Source organism: Phodopus roborovskii, unplaced genomic scaffold, assembly GCF_943737965.1.
Source record: "Phodopus roborovskii unplaced genomic scaffold, PHOROB, whole genome shotgun sequence".
Taxonomy (NCBI): Eukaryota; Metazoa; Chordata; class Mammalia; order Rodentia; family Cricetidae; genus Phodopus; species Phodopus roborovskii.
Genome location: NW_026126540.1, coordinates 24589567 through 24604290, shown reverse-complemented (window position 1 = coordinate 24604290; position 14724 = coordinate 24589567).

The following is a 14724-nucleotide window of genomic DNA, read 5'->3' as shown; positions in this document are numbered from 1 at the left end:
ATAGGGCTATTGTGACCAGCGGACAAGCCTGAAAAATTGAGTTTGATCCCTGAAACCCACATGAAAGAGAAAAGAAGTAACTCCTGCATGCTGTCCTTTGACTTCCACAAGGACACCATGGCACATGTGCATACACAACAAAAGAAATATTTTTTTAAAAAATGTAGGACTGATATTTATTTTTATGTCTGTGGTGTGTGTGTGTGTGTGTGTGTGAGAGAGAGAGAGAGAGAGAGAGAGAGAGAGAGAGAGAGAGAGAGATTTGTTCAAGTGGTACCACTTGAGGTCAAATGAGTGTGTTAAATACCTTGCAACCACAGTTGCAGGTGGTTGTCAGCTACATAGTATGGATGCTGGGAACCAAACATGTGCTCTGGAAAAGCAGTAAGCATTCTTAACCATTGAGCCATCCCCTCCACAACCAAACTTCTTTAAAGTAATTTAATGGGAGAACAGCTTATTTCGGTTATGATTTCAGCAGGTATAGTGCATCTTAGTTGGTTGGTTCCATTGTGTCATGAGCATGTGACAAAGTCTCTGATATGGCAGCAAAACTAAGAAGAAAAGAGATAGAAAAAAACAAAATATAACCTCCAAAGACCCCTTTGGCAGCCTATGTCCTACAGCTAACCCCCACATTTCAAGAGTTCTACAGTCTCCAAAAGTCATGCCAATAGCTGGGGATCAAGTGTTTTGGCACTTGAAATTATGGAAGACATTTCACATTCAAACCTCAACATTCCACCTCTTCTAATTATGATTATCCTGTAATGAAAATTGCATTCAATAGAACTTCACAATTTTGTAGATTGTACTGGATAGTTTCAACTTGACACAAGTCATCAGCAAGGAATGAACTTCAGTTGAGAAAATGCCTCCATAAGATACAGCTGTAAGACATTTTCTTAGGTGTCATCCCTGGGCTGGTAGTCCTGGGTTCTATAAGAAAGCAAGCAAGCCATGAAGAAAAAGCCAGTAAGCAGCACCGATCCATAGTCTCTGTATCAGCCCCCTGCCATGTTTGAGTTCCTGTTCTGAATTCTTTCAATGATGAACAATGAAATGGAAGTATAAGCCAAATAAACCCTTTTCTCTCCAAATTATTTGGCCATGGTATTTTATCATAGCAATAGAAACCCTAACTAAGATAGTTAAGACAAGTCTTAACTATCTTAATACTGTTCAGAAATACAAAGTAAAAAAAATCTTTTAAAACTCAACACAATCTCTTAGCTTTGAGCCTCTATAAAACAAAAGCAAGTTATTTACATGCAGGAACAGCACTATACCTGGACTCTATCCTGGGCCTGCCCACTTAATGCAAGCATGCATGCAGCTTTTCTGTGAAAAGATTACAAAGACTGTGTGTGTGTGTGTGTGTGTGTGTGAGAGAGAGAGAGAGAGAGAGAGAGAGAGAGTGTGTAAAATATTCTTGTCATCTCCTACATCCTGGGGGTATTATAGGTTGTTTCATCTTCAAAGCTTCATACATTGTCCTGTTAGGACCTCCTTGAAGAGGCTCTGCTACATAACATCTGCTTTCATCTGTTTTTATTTTGTTTGTCTTCTGGAGCCTTAGTGCAATGGCCTTTTTACTTGCATTCTACATGCCTATGAAACAAACACCATCTGAATCATTTTAGTTCCACCATTTCTCTAGATAACTGTTTTCCAAAAAGGCCTGTAGATGACATTTTCTTTTTGAAGAAAAGTCTTTCAAATACATTTACATATTTTATTTGAAACTTTTTCCACACAATGTATTTTGACTATGTTCTTTCTCTTCCCCCAACCCCTCCCATATCACCCTGTCTTACTTAGGGTTTCAATTGCTGCAAAGAGACACTATCATTGTGGCAACTCTTATAAAGGAAAAACTTTTAATTGAGGTGGCTTTCATTTTCAGTAGTTTAGTCCATTATCATCATAATACAACATGGTGATATACAGGCAGACATGGTGCTGGAGAATAAGCTGGAGCCCTACATCTTAACCTGCAGGCAACAGAAAGGAGTCTGAGACACTGGGCACAGCTTGAGCATAGGAGACTTCAAAGCCCATCCTGACAGTGACACATTTCCTTCAACAAAGCCACACCTCCTAATATTGCCACTTCTGTGAGCTTATGGGGGGGCAATTACATTCAAACTACCACTTTCCACTCCTTGGCTATAAGCTTTTAACAATATTACAACACAAAATGTAAAATGCATTTAGTCTAACTTCAAAAGTCCTCATCATCTATTATAGTCTCAACAACGTTTAAAGTCCAAAGTTCAAAGTCTCTTCTGAGATTCATGCAATCTCTTAACTGTGATCTCCTATAAAATCAAAATCAAATAACAGATCACATATTTCAAATACATAATGGCACAGGATATACTTGGCTGGGAGCCAAGTGAGGAAGTACTGGACCAAAGCAAGACCAAAAACCAGCCTGGAAAGTCCACATTTTGCATCTCCATGTCTGATGTCAAACTTCTCTTCAGATCTCCAACTCCTTTAGAGAAGTATATTGACTGCAACATACTTCTCTCACTTGGGCTGGTTGTACTCCCTGTCAGTAGCTTTCCTCACCAGGTGTTCCTAGGCTCTGGCATCTCCAAAATCTTGGGGGTCTCCAAGGCAATCCAGGCTTCAACTTAACAACTTCATGAAATTGCCTCTCTAGGCCTCCATTCAAGGACACCCCTGACATATGTCTGGCCTTAGGGGCTTTCCTTAGTCCTGGAAACAAATTCTGTAACCCCTTTCTTCTATTCGTAAAGCCAGAACCACATGGCTGAAGCCACCAAATTCTGCTGCTTGCTGCAGTTGGAACACTGCCACCTCTTTCAATTTTATCTTCACCAGTGTTTTTGTCTGCTTGTTTGCTTGCGTGCTTTGTTGTTTTGTTTTTCATGCTTTCCTTCACTGCCTTTGCTTGGCTGTCCTGAATTTTGATTATAGGCAAAGCTGTCCCCTCCAATTGAGAGATCCACCAGCCTCTGCCTTCTGAGTGCTGAGATTAAAGTCATGCACCATCACCCAGCTCTAAGTTTTTCTTTAATTCATTTTCACAAGTTGGAAACTTAGCTGGTTAGGATCTTGCACTGAGGTCACCACTCCCTTTATTCCATTTCTTAATCTGTTTATCTCCTTAAACACAGGGTAAGTCCATTCTACTTTCTGGTTCTCCCTTTCTCCTCAAATTTTACTTTTTGTACTTTTCCTTTCTCAGCTTGCTCCTTTTCAATATAAATCTTCACCTGAGTTAACACTAATAACCAAACAACAGAGTATATACTAGATTATTTTGAGATTTCCTCTATAAAACAAAATTAATCCAAATCTCTATGGGCAGACTTTTTGGCAAAGGTCAAAATGCAGCCACATTTTTTTCACAAAAATATAACAAGAACAATCTCTAGGCAACATGAAAATCCAGCTCTTCGAAAACCTCTTAATCCAGGCCCCCATCACCTATACTATCTCACTCACACCACTGTCTTCCAAGCTACTTCTAGGATGTCCCCATTAATCAGCACTTAAAGTCTTCATTTGATTCTCTAAACCACAGTCCTAAGGTCCATATTCATTCACACAAAAGCATGGTCAGGCTTATCATAGCAATACCCCAATCCTGGCACCAACTTCTGTCTTAGTTATGGTTTCTATTGCTGTGAAGATCACAGAACTCTTACAGAGGAAAAGCATTTAATTGGAGTGATTTATATTTTCAGAGGTTTACTCCTTTATCATCGTGGTGCAACATGGCAGCATGCAGGCAGACATGGTGCTGGAGAAGGAGCTATGAATGTCTTGATCTAAAGGCAACAGGAAGTAGTCTGAGACACTGGGCATAGCTTCAACATATATGGGATCTCAAAGCTATCTCAGACAGTGACACACTTCCTCCAACAAGGCCATGTTTCCTAATAATGCCATTTCCTGTAGGCTTGTGGGGGGGGGCAATTACATTCAAATTACCACACCTCCCTATCCACTGAATTTCATTCTCTTCTTCTTCTTTGTTTTGTTCTCTCTGTTCAAAACTGAAATGAAATCAAAATAAACAACAACAAAAACCAGTAAGACAAATATATGGCTAAATAAAACCTGCTGTCTTCCAGAGAGGTCTCATATTCAATCTCCCATTGCCCCAGAGCAAAATGCTCAGTTTCTCTTTAATGATGCTATTCTTAACTATTTGTTGGCCCATTCACAACTTTAAATGCAACTTTGCTCCTTTCCTAACAAAATTGATGTAGAAAAACCTCAAACCAATAAAACTGATATTAAAAAATTACTAATTGATTTACTCACGGGACATTAAATTACACAAATGGGATTTAGGAAGATAAGCACTATTTCTAAAACACTCCAAGGATAAGTAATATTCTAATCAGTATTGTTAGAGACATGCAAATTTGGGGATCCTAGCATGTAAATGTTTATTTAGCAGGATTGACAAGCAATTAGGCCTTTATTCCTGGTATACCAAAGACACACTTCTGAAGGCTAGCTCAGAGTAGGCAGAGGACAATATAGGCTCATAATCACCATCAAGTCCAGGTCTGCCACTAAGTCCCCTGTGCTCTTATTAGGAAAAACATAATTATGACAAGATGACCCTGTATAACAATCATTCAGTAAAGAGCAACACTGGTGTTCTTAAATTAATTCTGGCAATATCTTTACTGGGTGAATCTTCCATCTGCCCAGGCAGCCAGACTCTCAATCTCCTGTTTCTGTTTGCATTGTTTAAAATGTAGCCTAAGGCCACAGCGAGAAGGAGATTGAGTTATATTCTGCTTGAGGCTGCTTAAGGCATTAGCCAGAACCATATGCATAATATTAATAGCTTTTTCCATTTACTGATCTCAGTGTGGAGTGATTTCTCAGTGTAAAGGCATATTAATTATATAACATCATAACTTCTCCACATAACTATCAGAAGCTATTCAAATACATGGATGTGTGGGAGAAAATTTGTATTTAAATCATATTAACATAATTCATGAAGCAGCAGAGCTCATGGCTGCAAATTACCTGCTCTTGCCTGGCTGTACCTACAATAGCTTTGAAGGGTACCCTGTGCCATCCAGAGGACAGAGAAACCCAAGTAAATTCTTTTTCCCAAATTGAGGTGACAGGGATAAATTCTGGTTCCACTGCCAGAGGTCCCATAGACTGCCCAGGCCTCCCAACTGACACCCACCCACATACAGGGGGGCTTGATTCCATCCTATGATTTTTTTCCCCAGCTGTCAGACTGGGGTCCATGAGCTCCCACTTGTTCAGGTCAGTTGTTTCTGTGGGTTTCCCCAGAATGATCTTGATCCCTTTGCTCATCACTCCTCCCTCTCTACAACTAGATTCCAGGAGTTCTGCTCAATGCTTATCTGTTCTGCTTCTGCTTCTATCAGTTACTAGACGAAGGCTATAGGATGGCATTTAAGGTAGGCATCAATCTCATTATCAGGGAAGGGCATTTAAGTTAGCCTCTCCACTATTGCTTAAATTTTTAGTTGGGGCCATCTTTATGGATCCCTGGAGATTTCCCTAGTGCCAGAATTCTTGTTAAGACAATAATGGCTCCCTCTATCAAGGTATCTCTTTTCTTGCTCTCCTTCTCTGTTCTTCCCCCAATTTGACCTACCTGATCCCTCATATTCCCCTTCCCCTCCCCTTCTCCCCTCCTCTTTCTCTTATCTCTCTCCCCCCTTCTCCCCCATACTTCCAATTTGCTCAGGATATCTTGTCCCTTTCCCCTTGTCGAGGGGGGTAGTGTCCATGTATGTCTTTCTTAGGGTCCTCCTTGTTTCCTAGCTTCTCTGGGGTTGTGGATTGTAAGCTGGTTACCCTTGCTGTTGTAGGTCCCTGTGTTTGTAGCTATGTGGTAATGCTTTTTTGTTCCAGTAGTGGGAAGAGTACCTTCCAGTACCATAAATACAAGTCAGTAGGAATGAAGGTTCTAGTTATGCACCAGCTTGCTGTAACCATGGTTGGTGACATAAATCAGTTGTTTCTTTAACAATAGGGCCTTATTATTAGCCTATGGAGAGTAACCAATAGCATTGGCAATAGCCTGTTGCACCCCTTTAGCCAATGACTCAAATATATAACCCATTCCTGGCACAGAAGGTTTTACTTGGTGGCATAAGATGCCTAGTTGGTCAGGGAACCCTCGGATAGACCCAGATACACAATTGTCTCCCACATGCAGAGGGCCTAGTCCCATGGAGGCTCTATGCCTATAGGACTAGTATCTATCCCTGGTGCATGAGCTAGCATTTTGGAGCCCATTCCTTAAGATGGGATGCTATTCTCAACATTATGCTGTGGGGGAGGGGCTTGGTCTTGCCAGGTTTTGTTGATCCCCCATGGGAGCCCTTACTTGGTGGGAGGAGTGATTTGGAGTGGGCTGGGAGAGAGCAAGAGGGACAGGAGGAGGGGGTGGGAGAGAGAACTATGGTTGGAATACAAACTGAAATTTTAAAAAATAAACTTAATCAATAAAAGAACTCAAAAATAGAAGATGCCTAGTTGGGGCACTGTCGTCCTAATTATATGCTGACTTAGTTTTAATTTCTTTCATATGTATCTATATTTCAGGGACCTTTTACAGTAGTAAGCTTCCATGTGGACTTTCAAAAGGCTTTTAGTGCTAGTTGTCCCCTCCCTATATCCCCTCCATACCTTTCTTTCCCATCCCTCTCTCCATTTGATAGTCCTATTCTAGCTTGTTTTTCTCTACAAAACACTATATTCTATTTTCTCTTCCTTGAAGATCACTTCTCCCTCACCTTGATGCCTTACTAGCTACCTATTTCTGAAATTATTCAGATTGAAGCACACATGTCAAAGGCTTAAAAGCTAACATGCCTGTAGAAGAACAAATACTTTCATGTTCTAATCAGATGAATAATATTCCATTGTGTAAATGTACTATATTGTCTTTTCCTATTCATCAGTTGATGGACAGTTAGGCTGTTTACAATTTCTAGCTGTTATAAATAGAGCAGCAGTGTACGTAGATGACTGTCTCTCTAGTAAGATGCAGAGTCTTTAGGCAAATGCCAAAGAATAGCATAGCTGGATCTTGAGGTCAATTGATTTTCAGCTTTTTGAGGAAACTTCACACTGATTTCCACAGTGGCCATACCAGTTTGTGCTTCCACCAGCAATGAGTAAGTGTTCCCTTTCCCTCCATCTTCATCAGTGCTGTCTTTTGTTGTATTTATCTTGGCTATTCTCACTGAGGTAAACTAAACTCTCAAAGTAGTCTTAATTTGCATTCCTAGGATGGTTAAGGATGTTGAACATTTTTAAGTGTTTCTCTGCCATTTCCCTTTCTTTCTTGCTTTGACTTTCTATTAAGTTCTATACTCCATTTTTCAGTTAGCTTGTTTGTTTTCTTGATATTCAGTTTTTTAAGTTCTTTGTATATTGTAGACATTAATCCTGTGTCAGATGTATAATTGATAACGATGTGTTTCCCATTCTGTAAGCTGCTGCTCTGCTAGAGTGATGGTGTCTTTTGATATATAGGAGCTTTTTAGTTTCATTCAATCCCATTTATTAATTGTTTTAATGTATGTGCTATCAGTGCCCTATTCAGAAAGTCATTTCCTATGTCAATGAGTTCAAGCCTAACCTCCACTTTTCTGCTATCAGATTGAAGATATCTGATCTTATGTTGAGGAATTTTATCCATTTGGTGTTGTTTTCATCAGGGTGAAAGATACAGATATATTTTCATTCTTCTACATGCAGCTACCCAATTTGACGAGCACCATTTACTGAATATGTCTTCATTCAGTGTATATTTTTTATTAAAAATCGGGTATCTGTAGATGTGTTGAATTATATCTGGTCTTTATTTATATTCTATTGACCAATGTGTCTGTTTTTATGCCAATTCCATGCTGTTTTTTTTTATTATTATTATTACATTTCTGTAATACAACTTAAAATTTGAGATGGTGATACCTCCAGCAGTTATTTTATTATTCAGGATTGTTTTAGCTATCCTGGTGTGTGTGTGTGTGTGTGTGTGTGTGTGTGTGTGTGTGTGTGTGTGTTTCTATATGAAGTTTTTTTTCAATTTCTATGAAGAATTGTGTTAGTTTTTATGGTGATTGCATTGAATCTCTAGATTGATTACTTGGTAAAAATGGCCATTTTTCACAATATTAATCTTCTTGAACTTTTTCATCAACCTGTTTGTCCTAGTTAAGGCTTATATACTATTTTGAATTGCAAACCATGTAAGCTCTTATTGAACCTGAATCACAAAGGAAACAAAACAGGTGTCAGGTGACTACTAATAAGTGATACATTTGGTCAATTTCCAAGTATTCAGTTGCCATCATACCAGCATCCCTACTTTCATCACATTTTAATATACTTTTTGTACAATATGTAACATAGCTGTACTAAAAAAAAAGAGTTGGTTTTTTTTCAAAATCTATAATTTTATATTGAGAACTGAACTGATCCAAGGTTTTTCCCCAGGTCCCATGTATGGAGAATGAACACAGTCCCTCCTCTAAAACTAGGAATAGGCTTTGCAGAACCAGGGCCTTGAAGGAGCCAGGATTTAGATACTGAGAACACAATTTTTTTAATTTGCCTTACAATCTTTGTATTTTTTAATAAATTTTATTTTAATTAGAAACAATCTTATTTTACATATCAATCCCAGCTTACTATCCCTCACATCTTCACATGTGCCAATCTCCCTCCCCACCCCCCATCCCCCGCTGACCACCCATTCCATTCCCCCTTTCACTCCCCAGGGAGGATGAGGCCTTCCAAGAGGGATCATCAAAGTATGTCAAGTCATTTGAAGCAGGGCCTAGGCCCTCCCCCATGTATCTGGTTTGTTCCTGCACTAGGGATACATCCTGGTTCCGCTGCCAGAGGCCCCACATACTGCCTAGTCCTCCTAGCTAAGACCCACATTCAGGGGCCTGGTTTGCTCCTTTGTTGGAGAACCATGCTTAGCTAAGGTTGCTAGTCTCAAGAGCACTGTGTGCTCCATCTGTAACATTCTTGATATACTCTGTGTTCCCTTGCACAACATTTCATGATTTTCTTCCTTCTGATATCATCCAATTGTATGATAGTTTCTACTGTCCCTCCCATTACTGCCTTGGAAATAGTGTATAAGATGTTGTATTTCTTAATAAGCTATCTTGTCATAAGACATACCTTGTGTAAGACCTCCTAATTCTAAACAATCCTATTCCCTGATCTCTCTCAGGATACTGTCATTGAAGGAGGACCTGCTAGTCCAGGTCAATTCTAAGTTTGTTAAAAGCAGTTACTCAATAGGTAAACCCCCTGTATTAAATGATTTTAGCTGTGAGTTTAACCTACTCATATATGAAACTCTTTCATTATAGAATAGAAACTCTCATTCTCAACAAAAGGAGATCAAGGGGATACAAATTGGGAAGGAAGAAATCAAACTTTCACTATTTGCAGATGATATGATAGTTTACATAAGTGACCTGAAAACTCTACCAGTGAACGCCTACAGCTGATGAACACCTTGAGAAAAGTAGCAGGATACAAGATTAACTCAAAAAAAAAAAAGAAAAGAAAAGAAAAAGAAAGAAAGAAAATAACTAGCCTAACTACATGAAGATGATAAAGGGGCTCAGAAAGAAATCAGAGAAACATCCCATTTTACAATAGCCACAAAAAACATAAAATATCTTGGGGTAACACTAACCAAACAAATGAAAGATCTATATAATAACAACTTTGAGTCTTTAAAGAAAGAGATTAAGAAGGTACCAGAAGGGAGGGTGATGTGTTCCAGGAGGGATCATCTAAATCTCCCAAATCATTTGGAGTTTGGCTCAGCGTTTAGCTGTGGGTGTCTGTTTCTGTTTCCATCCACCACTAGATGAGGGCTCTATGATGGTTTATAAGTTAGTTATCAATCTCATTATCATGGAAGGGCATTTAAGGTAGCCTTTCCACAGTTGCTCAGATGGTTTGTTGGGGTCATCTTTGTAGCTCTCTGGAAATTTCTCTAGACTCAGTTTTCTCTTCAAACCTATAATGGCCCCTCTATTAGTTGGGGGAGAATGAGATGAGGAGCAGGGGGCATGGGAGGGAGAAAGGGAGAAGGAACTGAGATCAATATGTAAAATAAGAAAAAAATTATATATATATATATATATATATATATATATATATATATGGAATGAACTTGGAAAGGTAGGATTAATATAGTAAAAATGGCAATCTTTCCAAAAGCAATCTATAGATTCAATGCAATGCCTGTCAAAATTCTTCCCATAACAATTCTTCACAGACCTTGAAAGGACAACATTCAGCTTTATATGGAAAAAAGACCCAGGATAGCCAAAACAACCCTGTACAATAGAGGAACTTCTGGAGGCATCACCATCCCTGATTCCAAGCTCTAGTATAGAGCTATAGTCCTGAAAATAGCTTGGTACGTATGCAAAAATAGACAGGTAGACCAATGGAATTGAATTGAAAACCCTGATATTAACCCCCATACCTAAGAACACCTAATTTTTGACAAAGAAGATAAAATTATGCAATGGAACAAAAGAAAGCATCTTCAACAAAAGGTGCTGTCATAACTGGATGCTGACTTGAAGACTGCATATAGATCTGTATCAATTGCAATGCACAAAACTTGAGTCCAAATGGATAAAAGACCTCAACATGAAGCCAACCACACTGAACCTCTTAGAACAAATTGGTACAGGAGACTGCTTCCTGAACAAAACACCAGTAGCACAGACACTGAGATAAACAATTAATAAATGGGACTTCCTGAAATTGAAAATCTTCTGTAAGGCAAAGGACACAGTCAACAAGACAAACAGCAGCCCACAGAATGGAAAAAAATATTTATCCAACCCCACATCTAACATAGGGCTGATTTCCAAAATCTACAAAGAATTCAAAAGGCTAATCACCAAAACACCAAATAATCCCATTAAAAATGGTGTACATAACTAAATAGAGAATTCTCAATAGAGGAATCTTAAGTGGCTGAAAGACATTTAAGAAAGTGCTCAACATCCTTAGCCATCAGGGAATACAAATCAAATCAACTCTGGGATATCATCATACTCCAAGGATGTATCCCTGGTGCACAAAAGGACTTTGTGAACACATCCCCCATGGAGTGATAACTGCCTTAATCTAGAGACAGGAGAGAAGCCCTAGTCCTACTTCACATGACCTGCCAGACCTACATGACCCCAACTGGACGGCATTCCCCTATATATGGAATTGGTGTGGGGGGATGGGAGGGGGGGTAATAGAGTGCAGGGCAGAGAGGGTAAAAGGGAGGGAAGGAGAGAGGGAAGGAGGGAGGGAGGGAGAGGGAACTGGGATCGACATGTAAAATAATAAATTAAATTTAAAAAAAAAATGCTTTGACTCCAAAATTTAAGTTCAAGGACAAGTTACTGGGGAAAAGGATTTCTATTTTTGTTTCCACAGAAAATGAAAAGATGTGGATTCCTTCCAGACTAATGTGGTTTGATCAAGCCAGACCACCTGAAACAGAGTACCAGGTGATCCTACATTCAAAACAGCTGGACAAAGCCAGCCTTACAGACTACAGCCAGGATTTCTGAATCTTCTTCGAATCCCCCATGACAGCGCCCCTTACCAGCAGGAAGTATTTTGGAAAGAACGACGCCCAAATTCCCAAATATTGTCTATAAATGTTTGTTTTCATTTAAATGGACTTGGTTATATAAAATAAATAAATTTTAAAAAAAAGAATGGCTAAAAACAAAAACACCAAAAACAATTTATTCTTGAAAGTATGTGGAGGAACAATCCTCCACTGCTGGTGGGATTGCAAACTCATAAAGCCACTTTGGAAATCAGTATAGAGGTTCCTCAGGAAAATGAAAATCAGTCTACCACAAGATCCAGCAATTCCACTCTTAGGAATATGTGCCAAAGATGCACATTCATACAACAAGGACATCTGTTCAACTATGTTCATAGCATAGTTATTTGTAATAGCTAGAACCTGGAATCAACCTAAGTGCTACTCAATGGAAAAAGCAACAGAATCTTGGAACTCACAAACAAGTTGATGCAACTAGAAGAAACCATCCTGAGTGAGGTAACCTAGTCACAAAAGGGAAATCATGGATATACTCACTCATATATGGATTTTAGACATAGAACAAAAGTTACCAGCCTAAAATCCACACTGCCATAAAACCTAGGAAATAAGACAGACCCTAAGACAGACAGACATGATCCCTGGAGAAGGGGAAAGGGACAAGGTCTCCTTAGCAAATTGGAAGCATGGGGGAGGGAAGAGGAAGTTAAAAGAAAGAGAAGATGGGAAGAAGGCAGGAGAGGAGGACATGAGGGAGCAGGAATATTGAGTCAGGGAAAGAGATACCATAATAAAGGGAGCCATTATAGGTTTTAAGAGAAATCTGGCATTAGGAAAATATTCAGAGATCTACAAGGATGACCCCAACTAACAATCTAAGCAAGTGGAGAGGCTACCTTAAATGCCCTTCCCTGATAATGAGATTGATGACTACCTTATATGCCATCCAAGAGCCTTCACCCAGTAGCTAATGGAAGCAGAAGGAAACACACACAGCTAAACACTTAGCTGAACTCCTGGAATCCAGTTGCAGAGAGATTAGAGTGATGAGCAAAGGGGTCAAGACCAGGCTGAAGAAAACCACAGAAACAGCTGACCTGAACAAGAGGGAGCTCATGGACTCCAATCTGATAGCTGGGAAACCAGCATAGGACTGGCCTATACTCCCTGAATGTGGGTGTTAGGAGGACTGGGCAGCCTATGGGGCCTCTGGTAGTATATCAGTTTTTATCCCTAGTATGTAAATGGACTTTGGGAGCCCATTCCAAATAGAGGGATACTCTGTCAGCCTAGACACATGGGGGACCCTGCCCCAAATGATATGGCAGATTTTGAAGATTCTCGCATGGAAGGCCTCATCCTTTCTGGTTAGCAGAAAGGGGATGATGGGATGGGACTTGGTTGGGGGGTACATGAGGGGAGGGACAGAGAACTGAGATTGACATGTAAAACAAGCTTGCTTCAAATTTAAATAAATAAAAATAAATTAGGGAACATGATATTTGGGCAGTGAAGAGATGTTTCCTTAGCACATTCTCATAAAGATTGTCTAACCATACTCATAAGGACCTGTGGGAAGGTGTCATTGTGAGAATGACTGCCAGGTTCTTCTGTGGCCTCTGTCTCAGCCCCTGTGCCACTGGAGCTTGCCAGGCAGCTCTAGCACTTGTTTTGGGTTTGCTACTTGAAAGATTTGCTTCAGATAGTGTCTAACTTTGATCAGTCTATCCTCAGATATTCCAATAGCTTCAGTTTTTTTATGGGGGGGGGTGGGTGTAACCAAACACCACCTTCTGGAAGATTATTTACAAATATCATTACCTCCTTGGCATTCCTAATTGCTTTCATTGATATCCTTTGTTCCCCATGGCATTAACTATAAAGTCCTCATGCCCATAATTTTTTTATTTGTAATAGATTTCTGGCTTCTCCTCTAATGTGTGTAGTCCGAATGATTTGATAACTTTGTTGTTTTTCACTGATACATCCAAAACTTCTTTGAATGAATAAACTGGAAGAGCTTGCTTTCTATACATCTAGAGAAACCTAAAAATTTTCCATTGTCTCTCACAACCCACTATAACTGCAAGACGCATCACTAATGCCAAGTGCACACCCCAGGAGGGAGGTTCCAGGACATGTCATTACCTGCAGCTTTGTAACTCACTCTTTCATAAGCCTCACATTACGCTTGACAGTTGTCTGATCCTGCTCAGTCTTGGGAGATTCCACTTGTCACCATTTGGTATTGCAATCTCCCACAGCATAGAGTCTGAGATCTTGATGGTTGAGAGCAATTCCAATGTGCTTTGAATGTGACAGATGGCATTGAAGAAATTAGAATTTTCTTTAATGAAGTAAAAAAATAAAGAAATGGAAATTATGTAGCATATGCTCACTCAGTTCTACACTAGATTATTTTGATTTTCTTGGAGAGATGAAAATGAGCAGACAGAGATTGGGCACCTTTTATCTGTGAAAGAATTCCTTCATATTGATTTCAAACAAGAGTCAACTAAACATGGTTGTTTGCTTCAAAGAGCTTTTCTCTTATTACCAAATATTGTTTGCTTACATTGAACTCCAAGGTAGACAGGAGAAATGAATCATGTCGTGATGAAAATTTCAAGACTTTAGTTTGCAGTCCTTAACTTTTATATCAATTTAACTGTTCTTGTTTATTTGAAGATTTGTTGCATAAGAAATTAGGTATTTTCTTTGAATAATGGTGTAGAAAAGGAGACTTTGTAGAAAATCACGATTTCTGATAAGGAAAGAGGAAATGAGGTGAAGCAGCCCATGTCATAATGGTGGACATTGTATGAGTTGAAACCATGTTCCCATGTCAGGTAAGGCTTGCCCTAGCTTAGGAGAGAAACTGCTGCCAAAGAAGAAACTCCCTATTTACCCTGTTTACACAGCCCCCTCATCCTGTAAGACATGGCTGAGTTTGAGAAAAGATGCTCTGCTCGTTAGGCTCTGCTGAACTCTCTCCTATGTACTCTATGTGTGCTCTTCCTAGAGTTTAAGACTCGGCTCTTCAAATGTCCATCACTGTGAAAGCCCACCTTGCCACTCCCTGCCAATATCCTAAT